The sequence below is a fragment of the Theropithecus gelada genome, chromosome 10 (assembly GCF_003255815.1).
Source record: "Theropithecus gelada isolate Dixy chromosome 10, Tgel_1.0, whole genome shotgun sequence".
NCBI classification, from domain to species: Eukaryota; Metazoa; Chordata; class Mammalia; order Primates; family Cercopithecidae; genus Theropithecus; species Theropithecus gelada.
Genome location: NC_037678.1, coordinates 30872191 through 30893345, shown reverse-complemented (window position 1 = coordinate 30893345; position 21155 = coordinate 30872191).

Below are 21155 nucleotides of genomic sequence, written 5' to 3'. Positions count from 1 at the left end.
AAATGGTTAAGATGGGCCGGGCGCGGTTCAAGCCTGTAATCCCAGCACTTTGGCAGGCCGAGACGGGCAGATCACGAGGTCAGGAGATCGAGACCATCCTGGCTAAGATGTTGAAACCCCGTCTCTACTAAAAAATACAAAAAACTAGCCGGGCGTGGTGGCGGACGCCTGCAGTCCCCACTGCTCGGGAGGCTGAGGCAGGAGAATGGCATAAACCCAGGAGGCGGAGCTTGCAGTGAGCTGAGATCCGGCCACTGCACTCCAGCCTGGGCGACAGAGCAAGACTCCGTCTNAAATGTTTGCTGAAGCCTTGGGGGCTCTAACTATAGAATAAACATCAGTTATCCTTGTTGACATCATAATGGAGCTGTGGGCCTTGAAATCTAACCTGGAGTAACCATTGGCCCTTGCAGTAAGATTCCAGAGATTTAGGTAAGACTCTATTAAAGCACCAATAAAATGTTTCCCTGTTTATATGCTACAACGTAGGACAGTTTCAGAGTTAAAAGCAGCTTTGCGTAATTCAAATGCCTTTCCCTACTTGTAGGTGCAGTAAGAGCTCTCTCTTTCCCAGAGAATGTTAGGTAAAAGAAGAAATACTGTTTGGTGATCTTCATGAGGTGGTTAAGAAGTGTGAAAGATATCACTGCAAATTGTGACTCCTATACCCTGACTTCAACTTCTTTTTTTTTTTTTTGAGACAGAGTCTCGCTCTGTCACCCAGGCTGGAGTGCAGTGGCCGGATCTCGGCTCACTGCAAGCTCTGCCTCCCGGGTTCACGCCATTCTCCTGCCTCAGCCTCCCGAGTAGCTGGGACTACAGGCGCCCGCCACCTCGCCCAGCTAGTTTTATTTATTTATTTTTTTAGTAGAGACGGGGTTTCACCGTGTTAGTCAGGATGGTCTGGATCTTGTGACCTCGTGATCCACCCGTCTCGGCCTCCCAAAGTGCTGGGATTACAGGCTTGAGCCACTGCGCCTGGCGCTTTTCTTTTCTTTTCTTTTTTTTTTTTTTTTTTTTGAGACGGAGTCTCCCTCCATCTCCAAGGCTGCAGTGCAGTGGTGCCATCTTAGCTCACTGCAAACTCCACCTCCCGGGTTCACGCCATTCTCCCGCCTCAGCCTCCCGAGTAGCTGGGACTACAGGCGCTCGCCACGACGCCGGGCTAATTTTTTGTATTTTTTAGTAGAGACGGGGTTTCACTATGTTGGCCAGGATGGTCTCGATCGCCTGACCTCGTGATCCGCCCACCTCGGCCTCCGAAAGTGCTGGGATTACAGGCGTGAGCCACTGCGCCTGGCCTCTACCACATTTTTTAAAGCCCTGGGAGAAACCTCCCACATCCTTGACCTCAGGTCAGGTGACTTTCGTCTCCACTCCTGTTCAGCTCCCATTCTGAAGGCTACACCCTGGTCCCAGCCATCATCAGGAACTACTTTATCTTCCACTCTCTGACCTCAAGGTCCTATCTTTCCAACTTTCTCACTCCTTTTATTCCTTCTGTAACAATGTTTCTGTCTGGTTGCATCCCTGAAACTTTTGACCAATCTACCCTCTCCTAGTGAGGCCACCTCCATTCCTCCCGAAATTGCTGCAACAGTCGTCTCACTGGTCTTCCTGCCCAGAGTCCTGCCCACTCCAGCTCATCCTCAACTTCGCATTAGGAGTGCCATCTCTGACGTTTCAATCCGATCTTAACACTCCCTATTTAAAACCTCTCAGAGGCGGGAGGCCGAGACGGGCGGATCACGAGGTCAGGAGATCGAGACCATCCTGGCTAACACAGTGAAACCCCGTCTCTACTAAAAATACAAAAACTTAGCCGGGCGAGGTGGCAGGCGCCTGTAGTCCCAGCTACTCGGGAGGCTGAGGCAGGAGAATGGCGTGAACCCGGGAGGCGGAGCTTGCAGTGAGCTGAGATCCGGCCACTGCACTCCAGCCTGGGTGACAGAGCAAGACTCCGTCTCAAAAAAAAAAAAATAAATAAATAAAACCTCTCAGAGGCTGTCTATTGACCTCAAGATAAAGTCCAAACCCCTTAACAAGGCAGACAAGCTGGGGTGCGGAGCGGCTCCTGGTTGATATGCCTCCCTTCTCCGCTGTCCTCCTGCATGGGCAACGTGTAAGCTTTAACTTTATCAGCAGGTCTTGCAGTGCACTGAGCTTTCACTTTGCTTCTGGGTGCTAGGGTCCTCCCCATCCCATTCCTTCTTCACTTGGCTAACTTCTATCACTCAAGACTGGGTTGGCCAGCACTTCCGGGAGTCTCCCTCTGTCCTCACCAGGCTGGATCTGGGGCCCTCAGGTGAGGTCCCGCAGCACCTATGCCTGGCCAGATCAGAGGGCTCACCGCTCTGCACTGTAATGACCTGTTTCCTTCTCTCTCCGCCCTGACCAGACTGTCTTCTGCTTTCCCACACAGCCAGGCACTGTGTGAGATTCATCGTGGCATCGCCATGCCTGTTACACTGCCTACCACAGATAGACATTCTCTGAGAGGCGAGTGGGTGGGTGGACAGGAGGTTGTTCGGATGGGTGTGGACTGCACAGATTTTGAAATTCCAACCTGCGAATCAAGTTCCATCAAGACTTTCAGCTGGAAACACATTTGATCAAGGATAGTTTATCCAAATTAAGAATAGTTTCTGTCTTTGTATAGCACTCAACGGTTTGTAGCCCGCTGTCATATTTATGATGCTGTTTAACACACTTAATGACCTGTGAGTTAAGAAGGAAAGCTATCATCATTACCACATTGTAAATGAGGCGCGTATGTTCACCCAAGGTCGGAGAGTTAGTGAATGTCAGAGCCAGGACACGCACTCAACCTCTTCCTTCCGCTTGCTCTACCCCACTGCATTTAACCTTTAGGAATAAAAAGAATCAGAATAGCTAATCCTAATATCACAACTTCAGAAAACAGGGAATATGTATTTTCTGGCTTCTGTGGGATTCTACCCAAGGTCCTAGTTCTCAGGTACTTAGAAAATATTAACTAGCTCCACTGCAGCAAAGCTATCCTTGAAGTGCCTTGCTTTTTCACATTTTTTAGAAAAAGAAACAAAAACAAGTACCCCAAAAGACCAGTGTCTAACAACACATGGAAATAATGCCTTATATCCACCCTACATCTCTGCAGTTGCAAATCAAGCCCAGTTTCTTTTATTTGGTTCTCAGTAGAGAGAAATAAATAAAGCATGAATGTCATTTCTATCCCATTTACATCCAAAAAGGCATGAAAAGCGTTTATCACTATTCCTCATATAAATAACCTCTTCCATCTGCTTGCTGTAGTCTAATTTAAGTAGTCCTAATTGCATTCTGCATAGGACCTATTTTCCAAGTATTCATTTTATTTGTTCTTATATGGACTATATCCAATTGCTCCCAGTCTCTTTTACCTTTAAAGCCAAAACTGGACATGAGTCACCAGTAAGTTTCTGGTTAAAGCCAAGAACAGTGGGAGGATGACGTCATGGGCCTTCAGCCTTGCTCGTGATGCTCATTTGAGTGTGTCTCAGGCACACGCAACTACACTGTGTGTCCCCAGAGGAAGGCGAGCACTGTGGGGCTCAAGTGCTGCTGCTTCTGCCCAGGGGGAAGCACAGACAGAGCATCTAAATGACAAATAGCTCTTCCTCTTTCTCCACATATGCACCCCATAGGCACTTTGGTCTCTACCTGGATCCCTTAAGCACCCATAACCATCTTTTGCAAAAGTAAACTTAGGCTGGGAGAGGTGGTTCATGCTTGTAATCCCAGCACTTTGAAAGGCCGAGGCAGGAGGATCACTTGAGGCCAGGAGTTCAAGACCAGCCTGGGCAACAAAGCAAGACCCTGTTTCTACAAAAAAAATTTTAAAAAGTAGCCAGGCATGATGACCCACACCTGTAGCCCCAGCTCCTCAGGAGGCTGAGGTGGGAGACTCTTAGCCTGGGAATTCAGGACCGCAGTGAGCTATTATCATACCACTGCACTCTAGCCTGGGTGACAGAGCGAGACCCTGTCTAAAAAAGAAAAAAGAAGAAGTTGGGGAGCACCAAAGACACAGCCGGCACAGTGCTGCCTTGCTTGGCTGCCGCATCTCTACGCCTCTTTGAGCCCGCAGCCATTCCCAGACTGCAGGAGCAGATTCAGCCCCTCGACGGTCTCTCCTCAGTGTGCAGCGTCCCCATTCTCCTCACCTGACACAGCCTAGCTCAATGAGCCCCCGAAGAAGAGATTCTCTTGCTGGGCCAGCAGGTTCCTACTCCAACTGTGCATCTTAGTTTCAGTGTGAGTCACTGTGGGACCGTAGGCAGGGTCAGATGCCCCCAAAGGTAGTCAGGTGTCAGTCCGGAGATCTGTGGGGACGGTCTGGACTAGTTTCCCTGGGATGGCAGGGCTGGAGGGAGGCCTGGCATCAGGAAGCACATGACTGGCAGAAAGGGGAAAGGAATACCAAGTTCCATCCTCCCCTGCAAGGCCGCAAGACACTTCTAAGAAAAATTACCACGTGTGCTTAGCTGGAGCCAGTGTTGTCTATTTTCTTATAATATTAATTACTGCCTTGTAACTGTAAGTTAACTGCTTGATTTTAAAAGAGCTCACAGATGAAAGCTAAAAGAAGAAAAACAGAGGAACTGGAAATCCCACACAGCTACGAGCAGCAGATAAAAGCTGCCCCCCTACAAATGCAAATCTAGATGAAGAGAAGGTAAACAAGATAATGCCAGCTAGGGTTGTTCAAGGAAACAAGAGAGTGTTCTATAAATATAACCAGAAAAAAAATATTTGTCTTAGCAGATGAGATCATCACACATGGCTCATGATAGAGATCTTTTGTTGCTCCCTTAATTGAAGCTTGGAAGAGAGCAGAAATGAGAGCAGAAATCAGACTACTGCCCACAAGGTTCCAGTGGGCTGGTCCATGTTTAACTAAGTGCAGCTGAAGTCATGAAGACTCGATGCCATCAATCTGAACTATGGCCTGTGTCTCCCCGCCCTGCCCACTCAGCACCAAACCGGCTATGGCTCACCCACACTGAGCAAATCAGGGGCAAAGCCGGGAAGGGGCACACGGCCACGGGCTGAACACAAGCCTAGGGGCAGGGAAAGGCCGAACAAAGCCCCAGCCTCCACTTTTCTGGGACTTCCTTTTCTGAAGGCTACTCACCATGTGGGACGGGAGCTGGAGCAGAGCTGGAGACCTCCACCCATAGCCAGTGCCTGCTGCATGCCACGTGAGCTCTCGGCATTGGGAATGTGGCAGTGAACAAGACAAGTCCCCAGCTCTGGGAGCTGGAGATGAAAGGCTTCGGGGGTGGCTGGAGACAGCCAACAGAAATGACGACTAGCCAAGATAATTTATGTACTCCTAAGTATACACTGAACACAAAATGCACATAGAAGCCAGGCATAGGGGCTCACACCTGTAATCCCAGAGCTTTGGGAGGTCCAGGAGGGAGGATCACTTGAGGCCTGGAGTTTGAGGCCTTCGTGAGCTATGATCACACCACTGCAGTCTAGCCTGGGTGATAGAGTGAGACCCTGTTTCAAAAACAAAACAGGGCCGGGCGCGGTGGCTCAAGCCTGTAATCCCAGCACTTTGGGAGGCCGAGACGGGCGGATCACGAGGTCAGGAGATCGAGACCATCCTGGCTAACACGGTGAAACCCCGTCTCTACTAAAAATACAAAAAACTAGCCGGGCGAGGTGGCGGGCGCCTGTAGTCCCAGCTACTCAGGAGGCTGAGGCAGGAGAATGGCGTGAACCCGGGAGGCAGAGCTTGCAGTGAGCTGAGATCCGGCCACTGCACTCCAGCCCGGGCTACAGAGCGAGACTCCGTCTCAAAAAAAAAAAAAAAAAAAAACAGAACAAAAGTGCAGCTAGAGAGTGATGTGGGGCCCTTTAGCTCACAAGGTTAGGGCAGGCCTGTCTGAGCAGGTGTCAGAGTTGCAGCCTGAAAGGTGAGGGGGCTGCTGTGTAGCAGGGAAGAGTGTTCTGAGAAGAGGGACCATCAAGTGGAAGGGCTCAGAGTCAGAAAAGAGCTTGGTGTGTTCAGGGGACAAAAAGAAGGCCCATAGGACAGTGCCAGAGAGACCAAGGGAGAGGAGGGAGAAGAGCTGCAAACGCCGGCAGGGCCAGCTCTGTCGCTGCAGGCCACCGGAAGGGGTTTGGATTCTGTTGGGTTTTTTAAGGGGAAGAGTGCTGTGATGTGGCATGTACTTTAGAAAGGGCTAAAGCACTCTTGGGCTGCTTTGTACAGGATGGGCTAGAAGGGGCCAAGAATGGTGATAGGAAGACTAGGTAGGGGCTTTAGTCCATGGAAGAGAGGAGGGTGGCCAAGATCTGGGTGGAGGAAGTAGAGGTAGTTAGTAGTTGTCCACTGGGAAATGCGTTTTGAATGTAAAAAAAGTGGAGAGGACTGGCTGGGCGCGGTGGCTCCCACCTGTAATCCCAGCACTTTGGGAGGCCAAGGCAGGCGGATCACGAGGTCAGGAGATCGTGACCATTCTGGCTAACGTGGTGAAACTCCGTCTCTACTAAACAAAATACAAAATATTAGCCAGGCGTGGTGGTGGGCACCTGTAGTCTCAGCTAGCCGGGAGGCTGAGGCAGGAGAATGGTGTGAACCTGGGAGGCAGAGCTTGCAGTGAGCCGAGATCGCACCACCGCACTCCAGCCTGGGCGACAGAGTGAGACTCCATCTCGGGGAAAAAATAAAAATAGAGAGGACTTACTCATGGATTCATTGTGAGATGTTAAGGAAAAGCAAAGAGTTCAGGGTGAGGTTTTTGTCCTGAGCAACAGGGTAGAGTGGTTTCACTTAGTAAGATGGAGGAGACTGGGGAATAAATGAGTTTGGAGTGGGAGGGAAGCAAGTCTTCTGTTCTATTTATTTGTTTATTTATTGAGACAGAGTCTCACTCTGTCACCCAGGGTACAGTACAGTGGCGTGATCTCAGCTCCCTGCAACTTCCACCTCCTGGGTTCAAGCGAGTCTCCTGCCCCAGCCTCCCAAGTAGTTGGGACTACAGGCAAGTCTTCTGGGGGTTTTTTTTTGTTGTTTTTTGTTTTTTGTTTTTTTTTTTTTGAGACGGAGTCTCGCTCTGTCGCCCAGGCTGGAGTGCAGTGGCCGGATCTCAGCTCACTGCAAGCTCCGCCTCCCAGGTTCACGCCATTCTCCGGCCTCAGCCTCCCGAGTAGCTGGGACTACAGGCGCCCGTCACCTCGCCCGGCTAGTTTTTTGTATTTCTTAATAGAGATGGGGTTTCACCGTGTTAGCCAGGATGGTCTCGATCTCCTGACCTCGTGATCCGCCCGTCTCGGCCTCCCAAAGTGCTAGGATTACAGGCTTGAGCCACCGCGCCCGGCCCAAGTCTTCTGTTTTAGACATGTCAAGTTTGAGACCTGTTGGGTGCCAAGACAGCACATAGCCTGGGAGTGCATATGAGTCTGAAGCTCGGCTGGAAGATCAGCAGAAGGTCAAAGGTGAGAGTCAGTAGCATGTGTGTGGTTCTTAAAGCCCTGGGGTAGAGGAGCCTTGGACCAGAGTGTGGAGAGAGAAGTGATGGAAAGACTCAGGACAATTAGAGAACAGGAGGAGGAGGCAGCACAGGAGGCGGAGGCTGTAGCCATTGCAAGAGGAGCATATGGGCCGGCTGTGGGCCTGGAAGGCCTGGAGAAGAAGCACTTTGAGAGAGGGTGCTGCTCTGTGTCAAGCCATGGCAGAGGCCAGGGGAGGGGTCATGGGGGGATTCCCTACTGCCCTGGGGAAGATGGAGGTCAGGGGCAGCCTCGTGAGGAACCATGAGAGGGAATGGTGGAGACACGAGCCAGGCAGAGTGAGATGAGGAGGGAGTGTGGGGAGGTGGGGAGGCAGTGCACACAAACTGTAGGATGCTCTGCAGCACCAGGGAGAAGGACAGGTGGTGACAGCAGAAGAGGAACGTGCCTCAAGCTCTTTGAACAGGTTGTTGGGCTGCCCCTACCACACCCAACTCTACCACTTATCAGCCGCCTGACCCAGGGCAACTCACTGAAACCCCATGAGACCCCATGCCTCTGCTGCTGCTGCTATTTTTTTTTTTTTTTTTTTTTGAGACGGAGTCCCTCTCTGTTGCCCAGGCTGGAGTGCAGTGGTACGATCTCAACTCACTGCAACCTCCACCTCCCGGGTTCAAGCGATTCTCCTGCCTCAGCCTCCTGAGTAGCTGGGATTACAGGCACCCACCACCACACCCAGCTAATTTTTTTGTATTTTTAGTAGAGACGGGGTTTCACCATGTTGGCTAGGCTGGTCTTGAACTCCTGACCTCAAGTGATCTGTCTGTCTCGGCCTCCCTAAGTGCTGGGATTACAGGTGTGAGCCGGTCAATCTTGTCTTTTTAATTGCAAATGACAAGAGAGAATGGATTGGGGGTTAAAACTTTGGGAGAGAAAAGGGAGAAGCCACGTAAGCAGAGAAGAGAGGGTTCCAAGAGTCCTCATAGAAACGTGGCCTCAGAGAGGGACAGAGACCCTTCTGCTGCTGAAACAAGGCAGCCTACAGTCGCCAGGGTGTCCTGTTGATCTCCACCGTGACTCCTGCCCAGGACCACCCCAGTGCTCAAGCAGAGCAGCCTCACCTGCTTTAGCTATGACGTCCACCCTGCGTCAGTGGCAGAAGCAGTCCAGAAGCCTCCTGTCGGCTTGTTTCTCTGGGGTCCGATCCCCTGAAGCAGCAGCAGGTTTCCCACCATCTTTATCGCTTTGCCTCTGCCCAGCATCGCCACATGCAGTGCACGTGGGGAAGAGCTCATTGGGGAAGATTCTGGCAGAAAGATAACCAGAAAGGTTGCACCAAAACCCAGCCTGACCTCTCTCTCCCCTGAAAATGAGGTGCATAGACTTTCTTTTTTTTTTTTTTGAGATGGAGTCTCGCACTGTCGCCCAGGCTGGGGTGCAGTGGCCGGATCTCAGCTCACTGCAAGCTCCGCCTCCTGGGTTTACGCCATTCTCCTGCCTCAGCCTCCCGAGTAGCTGGGACTACAGGCACCCGCCACCTCGCCCGGCTAGTTTTTTGTATTTTTTAGTAGAGACGGGGTTTCACCGTGTTAGCCAGGATGGTCTCGATCTCCTGACCTCGTGATCCGCCCGTCTCGGCCTCCCAAAGTGCTGGGATTACAGGCTTGAGCCACCGCGCCCAGCCGGGGTGCATAGACTTTCTGTTCCTTGCACATATAGTAGTCTGTTTTGTTGCTAGTATTTAACCAGCCTTATCCAACTGCGAGGCCAGGCTTCCTCTGAGGCCTCTGGGACCCACCCCAGCAAATGGGGCATAGAATCTCCACTGCCTCCTTTAAATGATGGGCTAGGCAGTGACTGGGGAGACGCAGGGAGGAACCCCAAAGATGTCCTCCTCATACTGTTCCAGACAGAAAGAGCCAAGTCTTGATCTGTGCTGGCAAAGTAATTTTTCAAACTGGAATTGCTGGTAAGGCTGCTTCCCTAAAAGGCAACTCAAGTCCTGTCCCCAGCCTGCCTTTCCCTGGAGCCATGGCTCCCTGCCATTGTGCAGCCATGGAGACTTCCACAGACTCTCTAGGGCACAGGGTTCTTCTAGTCCATTCTCCCCCATCTCAACCCCTTAACTCCCCACTTAGTCACCCTCACCCACTCAGGATAACAATGAACACTTGGAAAACTTCTCTAATAATACTCTAGAAAAGCAAAAACGGCGCAGTGGCTCACGCCTGTAATCATAGCACTTTGGGAGGCTGAGGCAGGCAGAGTTCAAGACCAGCCTGGCCAACATGGTGAAACCCTGTCTCTACTAAAAATGCAAAAAGAAAAAAATTAGCCAGGCGTGGTGGCGGGTGCCTGTAGTCCCAGCTATTTGGGAGGCTGAGGCAGGAGAATCACTTGATCACTTGAACTCCGGGAGGTGGAGGTTGCAGTGAGCCGAGATCGCACCACAGCACTCCAGCCTGGGTGACAGAAGGAGACACCGACTAAAAAAAAAAAAAAAAAAAAAAATCCCAGCACATTAGGAGGCCGAGGCAGGCAGATCATGAGGTCAGGAGATTGAGACCATCCTGCCTAACACCGTGAAAACCCATCTCTACTAAAAATACCAAAAAAAAAAAAAAAAAATAGCTGGGCGTGATGGCGGGTGCCTGTAGTCCCAGGTACTCGGGAGGCTGAGGCAGGAAAATGGTGTGAACCTGGGAGGTGCAGCTTGCAGTGAGCTGAGATTGCGCCACTGCACTCCAGCCTGGGCAACAGAACGAGACTCCGTCTCAAAAAAAAAAAAAAAAAAGGAGAAGAAGAAGAAAAAAAAGAAAAACAAAAATGTCCCTAGTTACACATGGTGCAGCTCCCAGCCCAGACTTCAGACTCTGGGGTGGCACAAGGTCTCCAGGAATCACTTCCAAAAATGCTTCAGTCCAGCCCAGCTGTAGCATCTATACTTGTGTGATGGGCTTGGGTCTCAGAGTGTCCCTGTTGTCTGGTTGTCCCTGGTCTATCAGATCACTTGGATGCCAGATGCATCTGATCATCTCTTCCCTGTCTTCTCTATACGGTTGTGGTCCACTCAAAGTAGGACAGTTATCATCCCACCAAAAGAAAGATGGGGCAGGGCAACGTGGCTCATGCCTATAGTCCCAGCACTTCGGGAGGCCAAGGCAGGAGGATTGCTTGAGCCCGGGATTTTGAAACCAGCCTGGGCAACATAGCGAGATCCCATCACTACAAAAAGTTTAAAAATTAGCCAGGCAAGGTTACACATGCCTATAGTCCTGGATACTCAGGAGACAGGTAGGAGGATCACTTGAGCCCAGCAGATCGAGACTGCAGTGAGCTATGATTGCGCCATGGCACTCCAGCCTGGGCAACAAAGCAAGACCCTGTTTCAAAAAATAAAAAGATGGGTTCAGCCGGGAGGGGTGGCTCATGCCTGTAATCCCAGCACTTTGGGAGGCTGAGGCGGGTGGATCACCTGAGGTCAGCAGTTCAAGACCAGCCTGGACAACATGGTGAAAACCCGTGTCTACTAAAAATACAAAAATTAGCTGGATGTGGTGGCAGGAACCTGTAATCCCAGCTACTCAGGAGACTGAGGCAGGAGAATTTCTTGAACCCAGGAAGTGGAGGTTGCAGTGAGCTGAGACCACACCATTACACTCCAGCCTAGGTGACAGAGCGAGACTCAGTCTCAGAAAATAAATAAATAAATAAATAAATAAATAAATAAATAAATAAATAAATTTTTAAAAAGATGGGCTTATCGAGGACCATGGGTCTCCTTTGCTCTGCTCTCTGCAGAGTAGATTCATTAAACAGGAGAGATGAGGGAAGCACTGCCAGTGCTGAGGCCCCTCAGGCCTCCTTGGGTTTTCACGCCAGCAATAGGAACTGTGGCTCGGACCACGTGTCAACACCACATTTTGCCATCCTTCTCTGCTCTGGGCACCACCTTTCTGGCGGTCTTCACCTGAGCCTTGGGGTGAATTCTTCCTGTGGGTCCATCTGACTTCCCAGGCAAGAAACAGGAGAGGTTTTTAAAATCCCTATTATTACTTGAATATCTGAAGCACTTGGAATAGGAGGGGAACAGGAAAGGAAATCCATTAAAGGCACTGTGAGGCAGATAAAACGCAGAGAGCAGAGAACCGGGGTGAGTGGGAGGAGATAACAGGGTGTAAGGAGCAGCATCACCGCAGCCAGCGGCACGTGGTGTTTGCCAGCTCCCTAAACGGACAAGGGCAGAACGCGTTTCAGTCTGCCTTTGCACGAGAGGAACTAATCCCCTTGGAAAAGGAATGGGTTCTAAGAGGGTCAAAGGAGTTGCTCGAGGCACCGCGTCATTCGGCGGCAGCAAGGGAATGTAAACCAGCTGCGCGCAGGCAGCGCCTCCGTGCCTGTTCTAGCCGGGCGTCGGGCTTCCTGTGTGGTCCTGAATCCGTCTTCTGCTTTCTGGAATCTTAAATGCACTGGCAGATGGTGGGGACTTTAGAGCTATGTTCCTTAAATATTCTCAGGCCCTAGAGAAAAAGATTCTTGTTTATTCTCATTAGGTTACTTATGTTTCATAACACCCGCACCTTCTCCCCAACAAAACGTGAGGTGTGACTGCACACACAGGGCACGTCCGGAGCACCCGATGATGTGGGGTGAGATTCCAGGAGGCTACTGGGGTCATGTACGTGCCATTAGCACTGCTTTCTTTCTGTTTTTGTTTAAGACAGGGTCTGGCTCTGTCACCCAGGCTGGAGCACAGTAGCACAATCAGGCTCATCTCATCTACAGCCTCCAACTCACAGGCTCAAGGGATCCTCCCACCTCAGCCTCCTGAGTAGCTGGGACTCCAAGGGCTTACTGCCATGCCCGGCTAATTTTTGTATTTATTTATTTATTTATTTATTTATTTTTTGGTAGAGATAGGGTCTCGCCATGTTGCCCAGGTTTGCCTCAAACTCTTGGCTCCAAGCAGTCCCCCTCCTTGGCTTCCCAGCGTGTTGTGATTACAGGCATGAGCCACTGTGCCCCGCCAACAGTAGCAAGACCTGTCTCTAAAAAATAAAATTGTTTTTTAAAAAATCAATGTAACTTGTTGGAAAGTATTGTAAAGGCTAATAAAGACATATCGTTCCCCCCGAGAGGCTCTAGGTTCTCCTAAGCATCATCCGTGCGTGTGGCGAGATCCACATAATAACTAAACTTCTGAAGAAAGTTCTCTTTTTCAACTCAGTCATGTGGCCCTTCGGGTTGACCTGTCTGCTTCTTTTTCCTTCTATGAATGATGATCTGGTTTTGACCCAATTGGATGCCATCCCAAATGCTATCTAGATACAGATGAAGTTCAATTCGTTCAGGTTCCTATCTTGAAGCCAAATGGCAGTCAGCGCCATTTTCAATGCGGGTTCTGTATTCATCTTCAGAAAGACTAAGTCAGTAGTAGGCCGGGCGCGGTGGTTCACGCCTGTAATCCCAGCACTTTGGGAGGCCGAGGCGGGCAGATCACAAGGTCAGAAGATTGAGACCATCCTGGCTAACAGGGTGAATCACACCACTGCACTCCAGCCTAGGCAGCAGAGCAAGACTCTGTCTCAAAAAAAAAAGAAAAGAAGATCAGGGTCTTGATTTCCACTCAGTCCTATAGCATTTCATGTTTATTGATTGACTGGAGGCTGGATGCAGTGGCTTATGCCTGTAATCCCAATACTGTGGGAGGCCAAGGAAGGCAGATCACTTGAGCCCAGGAGTTTGAGACCTGCCGGGGCAATGTGGCAAAACCCTGTCTCTACAAAAAAAAAAAAAAAAAAAAAAAAAAATTTAGCTGGGCATGGTGGCATGCGGCTGTAGTCTCAGCTACTCAGGGAACTCAGGTGGGAGGATTGCCAAAGCCCAGGAGATTGAGGTTGTAGTGAGCTGAGATCACACTCCAGCCTGGAAGACAAAGTGAGACCCTGTCTCAAAACAATAAAAATAATAAAGAATAAAATTGAATGATTGTAACCAAACTTCACGTAGTAAAAAAGCGTATAAAATAATTTTGATGGCCGGGCTCAGTGGCTCACACCTGTAATCCCAGCACTCTGGGAGGCCGCAGCAGGCAGATCACCTGAGGTCAGGAGTTCAAGACCAGCCTGGCCAACATGGTGAAACTCCATCTCTACTAAAAATACAAAAATTAGCCGGACATGGTGGTGGGTGCCCGTAATCCCAGCTACTCAGGAGGCTGAGGCAGGAGAATCGCTTGAACCTAGGAGGCAGAGGTTGCAGTGAGTCGAGACCACACCATTGCACGCCAACCTGGGCAACAAAAGCGGAACTCCATCTCAAAAAAATAATAATAGGCCGGGCGCGGTGGCTCACGTCTGTAACCCCAGCACTTTGGGAGGCCCAGGTGGGTGGATCACCTGAGGGTCAGGAGTTCAAGACCAGCCTGATCAACATGGAGAAACCCCCGTCTCTATTAAAAATACAAAAATATAACTGGGCATGGTGGTTCATGCCTGTAATCCCAGCTACTCGGTAGGCTGAGGCAGGAGAATCACTTGAACCTGGGAGGCGGAGGTTGCAGTGAGCCAAGATTGTGCCATTGCATTCCAGCCTGAGCAACAAGAGTGAAATTCCATCTCAAAAATAATAATAATAATAATTTTGATGTGGGTTTCATTCATTGTCTTGAATGAAAATGGCAGCCAATGTTAAAAGTCTGATGTTTTTATTGGCTGTCGGTGACATTTGACAAGTATCAGAGGCTACCAATATCACTGTTACCCAATAAAAACAGCAGGCAGAGGCTACTTGTCAAATGGATGCCTTGTGAGAAGACAAAACCTGAATCTGCCACCTCAAAAAATAACCCATTGAGTGTACTAAATGTGCCCATTAAAATACTGACAATGTTTTCATAGTTAACAATTGTCCTTTTCACACACATCAGCAGGATGTGTGACATGTCACTTTATTTATATAATACTTATGTAATAATACTTTCATATTATGCTTTTTCTGAGTATATTTTAATTACCAATTAATCTCATTTTATTTTTTGAGAGAAAGGGTAGGTAGAAGTGAGTATTTTAAAAATCAGGGCTGGGCACAGTGGCTCACGCCTGTAATCCCAGCGCTTTGGGAGGTCGAAGCAGGTGGATCACTTGAGCCCAGGAGTTCGAGACCAGTCTGGACAATATAGTGAGACCCTGTCTCTGTAAGAATTAGCAGGGTGTGGTGTTGCACGCCAGTGGTCCCAGCTACTCAGGAAGCAGAGGTGGGAGGTGGGAGGATCACTTAGGCCTGGGAAGTCAAGGCTGTAGTGAGCTGTGATCGTACCATTACACTCCAGCATGGGTAACAGAGCGAGACCCAGGGAAGTACAAATGGCTATTTTAAGAGAATATAGGCAGCGCATTGTGGATCTGGTAAGAAGTCCAACCAGAATAGCTAGGTCTAGGGCCTGTGGTAGAACTAAGACTTCAGATAAGGATTGATGAGGTTGGGGTGGGCCTGGAGAAGTAAAGAAAGAGAGAGGAAGGATGAGGGCACCAAACTGGTTCTACTTCCTCCTGAAGGCCTCCTAGCAGAAGCCATCAGCCAACAGCAGGTGCACTGCATAAACAGGAATGCGACCGGAAGAGATGTCTTAGCCCTGTACAAAGACTGCGTCTCAGTTGTACCGAGCTGGTCCTGCTATTCAAATCCTACAGACCTTATTGAACTTCCAGACTCCACCCTCTGGAGGGTCTCCTTCCCTCTCCTGTACCCCAAAACCCTGAGCTCGTCAGGATTCCATCTGGCCTGTACAGCTGCCCCCCAGGCCCTCCAGAGAAAGACAGGACAGCATGTTGGCTCCTGGGCCCTGGTGTTTCACTCTGAGGAGGTGGGTGGACAGGAGGGTGGGAGCCTGGAAAGAAAGTCAGGAGGACCTCCTCTCCAAGTCAGAGAGTTGGCCTGATGAGGAGAGTGTCGGTGAATGGCGTCTTGCTGTTATTTCTCTGTATCCCTGCTGGGGATGGGAGTTCCTGGCAGCTGGCCCTGGCCCTGGCCTTGGCCTTTGTCTCCCTACACTCTCCTCTTGGCACAGCCAGAGGCTTTCAGTGTTGTGCTTTCAGGGTCACATGGTTTAAGCTTTGCACAGCTGCCGGGGGGAAAAAGAGAGAGTGAGGGAGAGACTGAGACAGAGAGCACTCGCTCCATTCTTACCATATATGAGGCTAAGCGATGGATATCGGCATGACTCAAAGCCCATGAAAGCAATCTCTGCCTGACTCTCACCCCTCGCTATGGAACACACTGCCTCTCACCCTACTTTTGGGCTTTTCACACCCAAATCCTCTCCTGCCCTCCACACACAAGCTTCCACTGACCCCCCATGCACCCTCCCCTGAGTACACACACACTCTCACACCACACAAAAGACGTGTGTGCGCACTTTCTATCAAACCCATGGAAAGAAAAGCCAGCAACTTAATCAACCTAATAACTTGTGCACATCATAGCGGATAAGAGCTTGCTCTGGCAATTCTCTCTCTCTCTCTCTCTCTCACACACACACACACACACACACACACGAATGCACATGCCACAGGTGTTTTCCATACTACTAAGATTTTAGAATCTCTGTCCTTAGTCTCTCTCCAGTGTAAATTCTTGAGTGCCATCTCCTGTTTTTCCACCAATGCTGCACCTTTCCCATCAGAAAAGTTACTTACTGCGATCAGACTTCTCACACCGTGGAGTTTCAGAAGCCAGCCCTCCCGTGTCCCCAGCCAGCCAGTGGTCAGTGTTCCTCCTCTGCCTCTCCCACAGCACCTTGGCCTGTGCTGTGTAGCTTCTGCATGCTTCTACCACTGTTTGTAGCCTCCATCAGCAATTGCAGCCAGCACCAGCCAATGCAGGTGGGGACCGTGGTCTGCCTCACGCTGCTTTAGGTCACCTTGCATTGTCTTTATGAGCTTAACATCACGAGCGGTCACCGGTAATATGGTCTTACAAAGTATGGTTATGATGCAAGATGATTTTTTTAAACAAACATATGAAGTCTTAAATATTCAAATAAGGCTTCAAATAATAATGTGATCACCGTCACTGCCATTATTCTCTTATCTCTCAAGGTCATCAGTGGGAAGGCAGCGTTCACTTAGGTGAGAATTTTTTTGTTTTTTTTGGCAACAGGGTCTTGCTTTATTGCCCAGGCTGGGGTGCCAACACGGCTCACTGCAGCCTCAACCTCCTGGCTCAAGCTATCCTCCTGCTTCAGCCTCCCAAGTAGCTGGGAATACAGGTGTGTGCCATCATAACCAGCTTATTTTTTTAAGTTGTTTTGTAGAGATGGGGTTTCACCATATTGCCCGGGCTGGTCTCAAACTCTTGGGCTCAAGTGATCTGCCTGCCTCAGCCTCCCAAAGTGCTGGGATTACATGCATGAGCCAACATGCCTGGCCGACATTTTTCATATATTGTTCCCAAGCTAGTATCTCTTTTTTTTCTTTATTTTTTTCTGAGACGGAATCTCACTCTCTAGCCCAGGCTGGAGTGCAGTGGTGCAATCTTGGCTCACCGCAACCTCTGCTTCCAGGTTCGAGCAGTTCTCCTGCCTCAGCCTCCCAAGTAGCTGGGATTACAGCCATGCGTCACCATGCCCAGCTATATTTTTGTATTTTTAGTAGAGACGGGGTTTCGCCATGTTGGCCAGGCTGGTCTCAAACTCCTGACCTCAGGTGATCTGCCCTCCTTGGCCTCCCAAAGTGCTGGGATTACAGGCATGTATCATTATTTTATAGGCCCAGTTCTGCTACATCTAAGAAGTTTTGAAACATAAAGATAACACACAAATATATTATAAAAGCCTACATTGCTTATACCTTGGTTTGTTTGTAGGAATTACATCCTGTAGAGTAGGGGTTGGCCAACTGCAGCCTGGGGCCAAATCCGGTTTTTGTGTGACCTGCAATGCAAGTTAAGAATGGTTTTGATATTTTTTAGATGAGTCAAAAAATCTAAAGCAGAATAAGATTTCATGATACATGAAAATTACATGGAATCCAAATTACAGTGCTTATAAATAGTTTTATTGGAGCACAGCCATGCATACTTGGTGACATTCTCTGTGGCTCCTCACACACTGAAACAAAAGGTCAAGTCATTGCGACAGACACTATGTGGCTTGAAAAGCTGAAAACATGTGCTGTCTCGTCTCTTACCAGAAACGTTTACTGACCCTTGCTCTAGGTGCCACTTTTCAATCCCTGAATATCTTTGGGAAAAGATATGACTCTTTTAGGAAGAAGTGTGGTTTACTAGAAACGGAATCCTTAAATAACAATGGCTTAAACAAGGTAGAGAATAATTTTTATTTTACATAAAAGAAGTCTGCTTTTATATAAGCAGATTGGGCTGATACAGTAATCCTGTGGTCATCAGGGCTGAGGCTTCTTCTGTCTTTCTCCTCCGCCATTCTTACTGCATGGCTTCCATCTTTCAGATCGCCTCACAGTCACATAATGGTTGCTGGAGCCCTAGTCATCACATGGTGTTCCCAGTAATAGAAAGTAGAAGAGGTGGCCGGGCGCGGTGGCTCACGCCTGTAATTCCAGCACTTTGGGAGGCCGAGGCGGGCAGATCATGAGGTCAGGAGATCAAGACCATCCTGGCTAACATGGTGAAACCCCGTCTCTACTAAAAATACAAAAACTTAGCCGGGTGAGGTGGCCGGCACCTGTAGTCCCAGCTACTCGGGAGGCTGAGGCAGGAGAATGGCGTGAACCCGGGAGGCGGAGCTTGCAGTGAGCCGAGATGGCGCCACCGCACTCCAGCCTGGGCGATAAAGCGAGACTCCGTCTCAAAAAATAAAAAAAAGAAAGAGAGAAAAAAGAAAGTAGAAGAGGTTAGGATCAAAGAGTGCCAGCTTAACCAGCTCCCATTAAACAGCTTCCCCAGAAGCTCTACCCAAATATTTCTTCTTACATCTAATTGGCCACCTTCATTTGCAAAAGAGGCTGAGATATGTAGTTTTGTGGCTGAGAACATTGCCACCCAGATAATGCCAGGGTTCTGTTAATGAAGCAAGAGGAGAAAGTAGATAAAGGTTAGGCAACTGGCCATCTCTGCCCTAGGAACAAGTGGCCTTTCTGTGTCCTTTTCAATATACGCTGCATACTAGTTTCTCATAAACATAAGAATTATTTTTTCAAGCACCATTTTTGTTTGTTTGTTTGTTTTTTGGTTGGGACAGGGTCTCGCTCTGTCATCCAGGCTGGACTGCAGTGGCTTGATCTTGGCTCATTGCAACCTCCACCTCCCAGGTTCAAGAGATTCTCCTGCCTCAGCCTCCCAAGTAGCTGGGATTACAGGCACATGCCACCACACCTGGCTAATTTTTGTATTTTTAGTAGAGACGGTGTTTCGCCATGTTGGCCAGGCTGGTCCTGAACTCCTGACCTCAGGTGATCTGCCTGCCTTGGCCTCCCAAAGTACTGGGATTACAGGCATGGGCCACCGTGCCCAGCCTCTTGCTCCCTCTTTCAACAGGTTTCCGTCTTTCCCATGTCTCCTCTTCCCTAATACCTTGGCATCATTGAGACTGGAGAGTCACAGCAACCTCTTTCCTAGTTGTCTTGCCTCTAATCCTGTGCTCTTTTTGTTTTATTAACTTTTGTGCTTGAGCCATTTTTTCTTTAGTTTCTTTGTACCAATAATTATATTTATGTAATTACATGAACAGTGATATAATTCTATTCAACAGTATATATTAATGTTCCAGGGACCAGGTACCAAAAAAACACAAAGCTGTTAACAAGAACGTCAAACAAATGTGTGGGCTGGGTGCAGTGGCTCATACCTGTAGTTCCAACACTTTGGGAGGCCAAGTCAGGAGAATTGCCTGAGCCCAGGAGTCCAAGACCAGCCTGGACAACATAGCGAGACCTCATCTCTACAAAAAACATAAAAAATTATCTAGCTAACTGGTGTTGGTAGGTGCCTGTAGTCACAGGTACATGGGAGGCTGAGGTTGGAGGATCTATCGCTTGAGCCCAGGAAGTAGAGGCTACAGTGAGCCAAGATTGCACCACTGCACTCCAGCCTGGGCAACAGAGTGAGACCCTGTCTACAACACACACACACACACAGAGAAAGAGAGAGAGAGAGACAGAGAATGTGGCCTGGCCTTAGTCTCTGTCACTTTTGTTTGTTTGTTTGTTTTTTGAGATGGAGTGTTGCTCTGTCACCAGGCTGGAATGCAGTGGTGCAATCTCTGCTCACTGCAACCTTTGCCTCCCCAGTTCAAGCGATTCTTCTGCCTCAGCCTCCTGAGTAGCTGGGACTACAGGCATGCACCACCACGCCCAGCTAATTTTTGTATTTTTAGTAGAGATGGAGTTTCACCATGTTGGCCAGGATGGTCTCAGTCTCTTGACCTGGTGATCCACCCACCTCAGCCTCCCAAAGTGCTGGGATTACAGGCATGAGCCACTACACCCAGCCCACTTTTCTTAACTTACTAAGTTTATATGTGCTAGGCCAGGTGCAGTGGCTCACACCTGTAATCCCAGCACTTTGAGAGGCCAAGGTGGGAAGATCACTTGAGCTTAGGAATTTGAGACCAGCCTGGGCAACATAGCAAGACCTCGTCTCTATAAAAAATTTAAAAATTAGCCTGTGGTGGCATGCACCTGCTACCTCAGCCTACTGAGTCCCAGCTACTCAGGAGGCTGAAGCGGGAGGATCACTTGAGCCTGGGAGGTAGAGGCTGCAGTGAGCCACAGATTGTACTACTGCACCCTAGCCTGGGTGACAGAGCAAGACCCTGTCTCAAAAAAAAAAAAAAAAAACAAAAGGTTTATATGTGCTTAAAAGAACCAAGCCTTTTATTGAATATTGAAGATTCACCAAGGATTTCATTTGATCATGTAATATAATTATAAAATCATTATTAGTAAGCCATAAAATGTACGAAAGTATATCTAGTGAAAACTAAGTCTCCTTCCCATTTCTGTCCCCCGCCACCAGCTCTCCTACCCAAGATAACCACTTCTTGAGTATTCTCAAAGATGGTGTATGCCTTTCCAAGTCCACGTGCATATGTATGCACACATGTGCCTGTATGACATTTTCCAGCAGAAGTGGTAGCGTATCATACACACTGTTCTGCATCTGCTGTTTTCATTTAGCAGTATGTCTTAGGGATTATCCGCCTATAGCCAGATCTACCCAAAGCTCAGATATGACTGTGACAAACCAATGAGCAAAATGTGGGATATACACACAATGGAATATTATTTGGGAATATTCTAATAATATTAGAAAAAGAATGAAATTCGGCCTGCCATGGTGGTTCACGCCTGTAATCCCAGCACTTTGGGAGGCTGAGGTGGGTGGATCACCTGAGGTCAGGAGTTCAAGACCGTCCTGGCCAACAGGGTGAAACCCCATCTCTACTAAAAATACAAAATTAGCCTGGTGTGGTGGCGCATGCCAATAATCCCAGCTTCTTAGGAGGCTGAGGCAGGAGAATCGCTTGAACCCGGGAGGCGGAGGTTGCAGTGAGCTGAGATCACGCCACTGCACTCCAGCCTGGGCGATAAGAACAAGACTCCATCTCAAAAACAAAACAAAACAAAAAGAACATTGATTAGGTGCCTTGGTAGATTCAAGCAAAGAGATGATGATGGCTTATACCAGAT